Raw genomic sequence first — 9221 nt, forward strand, 5'->3', positions numbered from 1 at the left:
GTGTGAAGAAATCCGATTCTGCCTGGGACTTGCGCAACCTGTGACGGGCCGTCGTGCCTGCGACGGTCCGTCACGATGGTCGTCGCAACCTCCCAAAATCCAGGTGGACTGTGACGGCCCGTCACACCTGTGACGGTCCGTCCTGCACCTCCGTCCTGACGGTCAGAGACTCGTTTCCCGTACCAATTTCTCAAGAGTTGAAGTGTTTTGCAACGGGAGCTTACGACGGCTCGTCGTGGATGTGACGGCACGTCCTGCAGGTCCGTCACCGATTACAGAGAGTCGATTTTCAGTACCCAATTTCAGAATTTCTAAGTATGCTGAAACGAGACCCTGCGACGGTCCGTCGTGCCTGTGACGTTCCGTCGTGGGGTCCGTTTCCTCAGCCAATTTTCCAGAAATAAAATCTGCTGCTCAAAACGACTAAACAGGTCGTTACATGGTCAAATTCGATTTTTGCATGAGATGCAAAGCATTGAAGAACAATAGAGAGGAAGTTGTAGTGAATTTAAGATTGTTATACGCATATTTGCTTCCCCAACTCCATGTTCAGACAAACTAACTTGAACTTAAGCCGTTTAAAATCCATATTTAAGGTTTAAACTTGATATTTTTACTTGAAAATAGATTTGTTAACTATCAACCCAAATAAAAATAACCTAATAGTGTAAGAATTATATAGATACTAACTAGTTAAACTCTTTTTATATATTCTATCCATGAACCAATATATATGATGCAATTTATCTAAGTATAGAGTTTAATAAATATGAGGAAGACTTTGTAATACTCTAATATTACCTTTAAAATGATGAGTTCATCTTTATACTCTTTTTGTCAAATATATTAGACTCAATATAAATAAAAATATTGATAATATGATTAAATATTTATCAAATAAAAAAAATATAATCGAAATAATAATTCAAAATTAAAGTAGGAATCACAAGTTATTTAGGAATTGTTATTTTGATATTTATTTTTTGTCCTAGTTCATATAGGAATAGATTTTCTAGTCCAAGATTAATTTGGTTTCTTCCTATTATATATTATAATAGAGAATGTTGTTAGTTATTTGAATAGAAAGATTAGAAAGAACGTGGATAGAGAAATAGAACATTCTAAGTTTATGAATAAACCATTTTCCTTTATTCGCCACTAAAATCATTGTTTTGTCTTATTTGATTTTCCAAACATAAGCCATGGACTTATCAAAACAAAATCTCAATCAATAAAACCCTAGAAATTTTGAACCAACGTTATCTCACAAGCTCTTCTTACGACGTAATTACCCTTGTTCAAGGCATGAATAATCTTGTGGTTGAGCTTGATAATATGGAGAAAAATGTCATATTCAAGTGCCAATGGGCGTTATGAACTTGATCGATCGATGATGGAAAAAATCCAGATAAATATACAAGAGATATGTTGAATAATTGTGTACAAAAGTAAAAAAACAAATACATTCAAGGATTTACGAGCTCATCTCCTCGATGAGCTCGAACAGGCTTTTCCTAACGAGGTGAAAGTCTATAGGCTAGTAAAACGTTTGCTTTAGGCCCTAAGATGTTTTAATAGTGAATTATGATTTTACTAGTCAATTTGTATGGAAAGAATAAAGATTATAGTGAATCTACTATGTTGTTGTTATAAATTTAGTTCAGAACATAGATATATAAAATACAATATTTAGATATGTAGTAATTTCTATCTATCTTATTCAAGAACTACAAAAATGGAGCCTCGAAAACATGTTCATCAAACAATAGATAAGTGTAATATCTATCTATCTGCTTCAAGAACTACAAAAATAGAGCCTCGACATTAGATGCCAGTGTAAGAGATGAACGAGTTTTGGACCAGCAAAATTAGAAATGGCTAATATAGCTTGAAGAAAAATTGACAGTAATTACAATTGTGTTGTGTAATAAAGAAAAGTAATAGAAATTGATATGAAGATAAATTGTTTAGGGATTGCTTTAAAATAAAACAAATATTTAACGACCATTTGAAAGAGATAAGAAACTTAAATAAATGAAATAAACTTGTAATAATTTGTTTATTAAAAGAGATTAACCGATGTTATTTTTGATGAAAGAATCAAATATGAAGAAACCTTACCCCTAGAACAAGAACCAGGTTCTTGTAATTTTGTCGTAACACAATAAAACAAAGATTTATCGTGGAAACCTTCCTAACTCAAGGAAGGTAAAAACCACACCGAAGTTTTCTATTAATTCAAGATTTACAACTCAGTTAATCAATGAATCTAACTTTAAACTTGTACCCTTTTCGATTAACTATAATTGAAAACTCTCCACTCAACAAGAAGTCAAACTCGCTTCTTGTTTACAAAAGCTCTCAACTCTTGTTAACTCTAACCACCCAAGAAGTCAAACCCACTTCTTGTTTACAATTCTCACAACCTCTCTCCCAAGAAGTCAAGCCCACTTCTTGTTACAATTCTCTCAAGACTCAACTCCCAAGAAGTCAAACCCACTTCTTGTTACAAATCTAGGAATTATTACAACTCAATAATAAACCTAGAACAAATCAATAAAGACTAATAACCCTAGACTTTAATTGATCAAACTTCAATATCCAATAGTTCTGAGTGGAACAGGTTTCGTGAACCTAGTCCTTGTTTTACTGTGATGAAGGTGAACCTGGTCCTTGCGTTTCTGTGACGAAGACCTGCGTTTTTTCTCCAGAAAATACTGCTCTCAAGATGATATATTTCGTGAATATGCAATACCTATTGTTTTGGCTTTGCTAGAAAAATTCTATCGATTTTTGTGATTGCAAAGACACTTTTTTCCTTCAACTTCTTGATCCTTTTATAGATTTGATTTGCCTTCAACTTCTACAAGGAAAGGAATTACAAATCCTTTTCCTTCTTGAACTTGTCTATATTTACTTCTTTCCATATTTGACTTGAATTGTAATTTCTTTATTTCTTTCCTTCTTTGGCTTGGATTGCTACTTTTTTATTTCTTTCCTTCTTTGACTTGATTGTTACTTTTTTATTTCTTTCCTTCTTTATTTATTTCCATATTTGTTTCCTTCTTTTCTTCTTTACAATTCTGCACTTTTTCTTCTTTGCCTCAATACTTTTTCTTCTTCGCATCAATCTCTCATAATTGTACACATACAACACCATGCCTCACTTTATCAATCATCAAAACTACTTTATTTGTTCTCCTACTTCCCAACAAAATACCTGGCGGTGTCTCGCAACTTGATCTCGATGATGATCGGAGATTTCATTTCTAAATAGAAAGTGGCTTGAGTAGCGATCTTAGTATTAGATTTGGGTTCCGTCGGGAATTAGAGGACACGCTAGGTTTGGGTTCCGCTAGGAGAAGATGAGGGAGATGGGAATAGAGGTCTACTACGATGCTAGGTTTAGGTGATTTAGACCGACTAAAGTCCAAAATTTTGTATCAATAGATAATTTGTATTTATATAGAGATATGTTATAACACCTGGGTCTTAGAAAGAGTTAAATCACGACTTCCAAATTTCAAATTCATCCATAAAATTTAGTATATTGACTTTTTGTTTGAGCTCTTAGAGATTTGTGATAATGGGGTTTTTTGAGTTTTAAGGTGAGGGATATTTGTACTGAATTTTGGTTTACTTGTTGGGTTAATTAATCTAAGGGAGTTTGAAAGAAATCAATCGATTCTAGGCGAGTTAGGGCAAAAAATCGAAGAAGTAAATTAGTCAAATTCTGGGTTTGAGATGGTGTGGCGTGCCCATATAGCGCCAGGGGTCCTAGCGCAATGCGCCATCCGTGTGCCCAATCAGACCCAGTAAATGGGGGTCTGCTCCTGTCACGCCCCGAGCATACTGGCACTCGAGAACAATAGTTGACCCTAAGCGAACCCTGGCCTGACTTAATTCCTACCAGAAGATTTACTTAACATAAAATGTACATAAAGACAATCTTAAATGAAATGTCTGAATTGTTAAATTGAGAATATCTTAAAATAACATTCAACTTAGCCAAAGTGTCAACTCAAGTCTCAACATAAAGGGATGAAAACGAAAAGACTAATGAACTAATAATATCTGACTTACTAGGAAGCCTCTAGAGGGATGCCAGGAAAAGACCCTTGATCATCCTAACAACAAAAATGATAAAACATGATAAAAGGGATCCTCCGGAAAGCAAGGAGGCTCACCAAATGACTCAGAATACTTAGTTGGATCAACGAAGCGCTGGATGTTGATCCTATTTACCTGTATCTGTATCATAAAACGATGCGGTCCAAATGATGTGACTACATTGAATGTACGAGCATGCGAGGAAAATTCTAAAACAAGATATAAGTCTGAAAATGAACTGAAAAAAACTTACCTCGCCTCACCTCAACTCTAGTCATTTCAATATAAAACAGAAATAAGGATACAATACAAAGAAAAGCTTCAAAACATGAAGATAATAGCTCAATGTATAAAAAAATACAATAGTGTTTAGTTTTTTATATAAAAACACAAGTAACTCTGTGGGAGATTCTCTAACCGACAACCATCACTATGAGCTATGTGATGATACAATTGCCTCATGCTGTTGGGGTTATCCTATACCTTGACGAGGGTATAAAACCTACTACTAAGTGAATCCACTAATCTATGCTAAAAGTTTAAGGAATCATCTTAAATGTATGACCTTTCTCCACCCATGTTGGCTACACGTTTTATGAAGACTTTGAATTATCTAAATTCAAACTCGTCCCCATATTGGTGCTCAACAATTCTCCCAAAATGTAACTAGATCATATGTTTAAATAAAACTATTTCTATGGTTTGATATTATTACTCAAAAACTAGCTCAAAAGCTTTGTTGGAACTCGGTGTTCCCTCTCTTGTTTAATGTGAAAATATTTACTCTTTGGGAATACTTAGTTCTAAAATCTTATGAAGAAAATGAACTTCACTCTTACTCTTACTCAACTCGATGCTCAAGTCTTAAAACAAGTTTTAAACATTTGTAAAAGACTTTTCAAAAGACTCTAACAACTCTTTAGACTTGGCTCTTAACTTTCCTTGAATTTGAATTTATGGATTCAAGGTTATGATTTATGTTTATGGATAATTTTTAGACGTATAGAAGTCATTTAGAGTAGTTAAAATCAATAGGAAGTGATAAGACACTAAGAGAACTTAGACGGGCTAAACGACAAAAATCGGGAGGGGGCAAACGTCCGGGACGCATTGCTGGTGCGGGACACCAACCTCAAAGTTCAGGGACTCAATTATGGCGCACCTCTAGGGAGCCGCCCCAGCCATTTCCCAGGAAAATTTGACAAATTTTTCAACTCTTTTTTTGTCTTAATTCAACTAAATTCAGTTTATTTTCTCAATTTCTCTTTAGATTCAGATACCCAAAACATGTACACAAGAATATAATCAAACACAACTCTAAAATCGATATGATTCCCTCAAAAACTCATTAATCACATCTTAACTCAAGAACGAAAGTCAATTTCAAGAACACATTTCAGAACATCAAACCTTCAACTTTTGTAACACCCCGAAAATCTAATGACCTTTAGAGTCTAACATGTACTTTAGTAGCCTAAATGGAGCTAACCGTAAAGATTAGAATTCTAAAATAACCTCCATAAGTTAGTACTAATGGTTTAATCCCTAAACGTCAAGGCATAGCCCTCCCAAGGATCCCACAAGGGTCCTTGAAGAGGACCAAGGGACTGCCTAAAAAGATGTCAAAGACAACATGACTCACGAAAGGGGCACTCACGCCCCTTCGGTTAGACCTCTCTCCGTCGGTGGGGTCTAGTGAGTTACACCTGAACCTTGACCAAGATTACCAGCCTCAGACCCAACCCACGAGTGAACAGTACGGTCCGTGGGTTCATCCACGCCTTGTGGGTGGGGGTCGTGGATGGGGTTTGTCAAACTACTAAGATCTCAGCTAAAGGTGCAGTGTGGGGACGATTTATATTAGTTATTTATACATATATAAGTAGTTATTAACTATTAGCCACTTCTTTAACACCTCATAACTCACAAGAATCAAACTAGAAACTACCTTCCTTTTCCAAAGTTCCTCTCTCTAAGACTCCATTAAAGAGCAAGGTCAAGGTCAAGATAGGGGTTCAAGAAACAAACTTTCTTCTCCAGTTTCTTGTGTGAAATCAACCTAAAGTATGGATATTTTTCATCTTTGGTTGCTATCACCCAAAAAGCCCCTTTAAACTATGTTTTAAGACTTCCAACTCCCCAAAAAACCTAGGGTTTCAATCTATCATGGTGCTTCTTCCAAAACGATATCAGTTGTTTAATTATGATTTATTATGGTCGATTATGATGATTTATGATTGGAATAATGGAGTATTGTTGGATTATGATGAAAATCTTTCTTAGACCCATGATTCCCCATCTTTCTAAATGAAGAACTATGGTGTGGCTTGATTAACTATGGGAGCTTGAAAATTTGATTATGTTTACATTTATTATGTTGTTGAATCATGATATCCCTATGTCTAATTTGGTATTTCTAAAAGTTATGGTTTATCTTCACTCATATCCTTGAAGGGAATACACGATTGATGAGGATTGCATATGAACTCATGATTCACTTAAATAGTGATGATCCTATAACTATTGTGTAGTTGTGGTATTGATTGCAAGATCCTTCTCCCCTTACCCTTACACATGACTATGTATGATATATTTAAGAGTATGATAGTATTGTGGTGTTGAATGAAAGGCTATTCTCATGAACACACTATTAAAAAAAAGTAAAAGGTTTACTCACATGTTGATAGTTCTAAGGTTGAGAGGACATTCTCACCTAATCAATCCATGAGCTATTAGGATACCGTGTTGGTTTAAGTGCCTAGTGTATTCTTACTTGAACATGAACTTAAGTAAAGACTTAATATGAATCTTAAAGGGACATATGTTTAGCCCCAAGTGGATATGAATATTAGATGGAAGCTTTTACGTTAGAAAGCCCAGCTTCCCAAAATAAGTTATCTCATGAGATGGAAACCTTTTACGTTAGAAAGTCCAGATTTCTAGGTTTCTAGTAGCAATCTTCTTATCTCATAACTATGTGCCCACATATGTCTTTAGCTAGTGAATCCACCTAAAAGCTAATTATGTTAGTTCTACCGTAGGCAAGTAGGACACCTCTTTTCGGTGTGGGGGTAAAACATCAGATTTCATGTTGCTCACATGTTCTATGTTGGTTAAGGCTAAATTTCCCTATATGATAAGGGAAATTTCCCAATATGGATTGGGGGAGGGAAATGGCTAAAAAAAATTAATTTGAATTGTTAGTTTCACACTTATTGAGGAGATTAATTTTAAGATGATTATACATTATCATTTTTAAAAGAATGTGTATCTGATTTAATTTTTTTAAAATATGATATATTTTTTAAAATTGATATTCTATTGTAATATTTTTAAAGTAGAGATAAAATATGTATAGGTGATAGTTAAGTATGTGTAGCTAGGTAGATTTTCCTAATAAAATATGACTAGTATTTGCTAACGTGGTTTGGCTGGTAGCTTGTATGAGTAATAGGACAACTAATATTAGAATCTTTCGTCATTCATTGCTTTGGGATGGATGAAGGGAGAGCAGGGGTGAATTGAGCGCGTTGAATTAAATTTAGGCGAGTTAAAATGAATCAAGACCCAATCCAACTTAACATGATCCAAATCTTTTTGGGTAAAAATGGATTGAGTCAAAACAGGTTAAGTAACAGACTAAAATCCAACCTGTCCAATTTTTTACTAAGTTTAATAGTTTTATTTGTTATTTTATAAGCTTTTAGTATTAATAAAAAATTTCTTTATTATAACTATATATAACATATAAACTCAAAAAAGAAGCTTTTTCAAAATATATTTTGATTTTCTCAAAAATTTAGCTAACAAATAGGCGGGTCAATAGCCAACCGAAACTTAAATAAATGGATCGGTTTCAGGTGGATTGGGTTTGATTTTACCACCCCTACACATAAGGTGATAACATATATTTTATCTCAAGATAAAATGGTGTGATTATGTGCAAACAAAAGTTTCACATTAGAATTTAAAGAATAAAATAAAAAGAAGCTACGTAAGAATATTAAGAGAAAATTAACTATGTAATCATAATACTTAACATAATTAGTCAAAACAACAACAGTTTGAAATATTTATCTAAAATGTCAAGATGACAATATTTTCAAAAATAATTTATATTCAGATTTTATTATTTAAAATTAATTTTATTTATCAAAACAGTCCATCATTGGACAAATTCTAACCAATAACCTATTAAAAAAAACAAGAGATAATGTACAAGTACCATCTCAACCTATGCGCGAAATCTCAGAGACACACTTATAGTATATTATGGTCCTATTACCCCCTGAACTTATTTTATTAATAATTTTCTAGCCCTTTTCAGCCTACGTGACACTATCTTGTGGGCCCAACGCTGGTTGACTTTTTTTTTCAAGCTAGTGCCACGTAGGCCGAAAAGGGGTAGAAAATTACTTATAAAATAAGTTCAGAGGGGTAATAGGACTTTAGTATAGTATAAGTGTGTCTCTGAAATTTCGGACATACATTGAGGAGAGTACTTGTGCATTTTCCCAAAAAACAAATACAAAACTAACCATTAAAATTCTTTCCATATCTTACATGTTTTCCACCTTTCTCGTATCTCAAGTAAGGATCTTATTTTTTCCACCTTTCATGTTTTCAACTTCTCTTTCTTCAATTTTTTTGGTCAATTAGAAGCACAAATTATTCAAAGTCCTGTTAGATTATTCAATGAAATCTCTATTTTAATTCAAGGAATTTCTTTGTTGGTAATTTCGTTTAATTTATGCAGATTTTTTTTGGGCTTTGATATTTTTACCTTGTTATAAGATGATATAAAGTAGTTGTGGCAACCTTGCTGTGTGTTTTATAGTCACTATTGCAACCTTGTTGTAGTAAGGGAAAAGACATTTGGCCAGAAGAATTCTGGTTGGTTTTCTAAAGTTATGAAGTTATACTTCTATTACTTTAAAAGCTATTTTTTTTTCTCAAATCACATTGTTGAACTTTTTTCCCCCATAATTTTAATGTTTTGTATTTTTTTTTTGTAAGACATTTTTTATATTTATGTATATATTCTCTGCAGTTTTAATCATAACAGTATTAGCAAGATAAGTTTGATGAAAATATAATATATAAAATTGTGA

Source organism: Solanum pennellii, chromosome 10 (assembly GCF_001406875.1).
Source record: "Solanum pennellii chromosome 10, SPENNV200".
NCBI classification, from domain to species: domain Eukaryota; kingdom Viridiplantae; phylum Streptophyta; class Magnoliopsida; order Solanales; family Solanaceae; genus Solanum; species Solanum pennellii.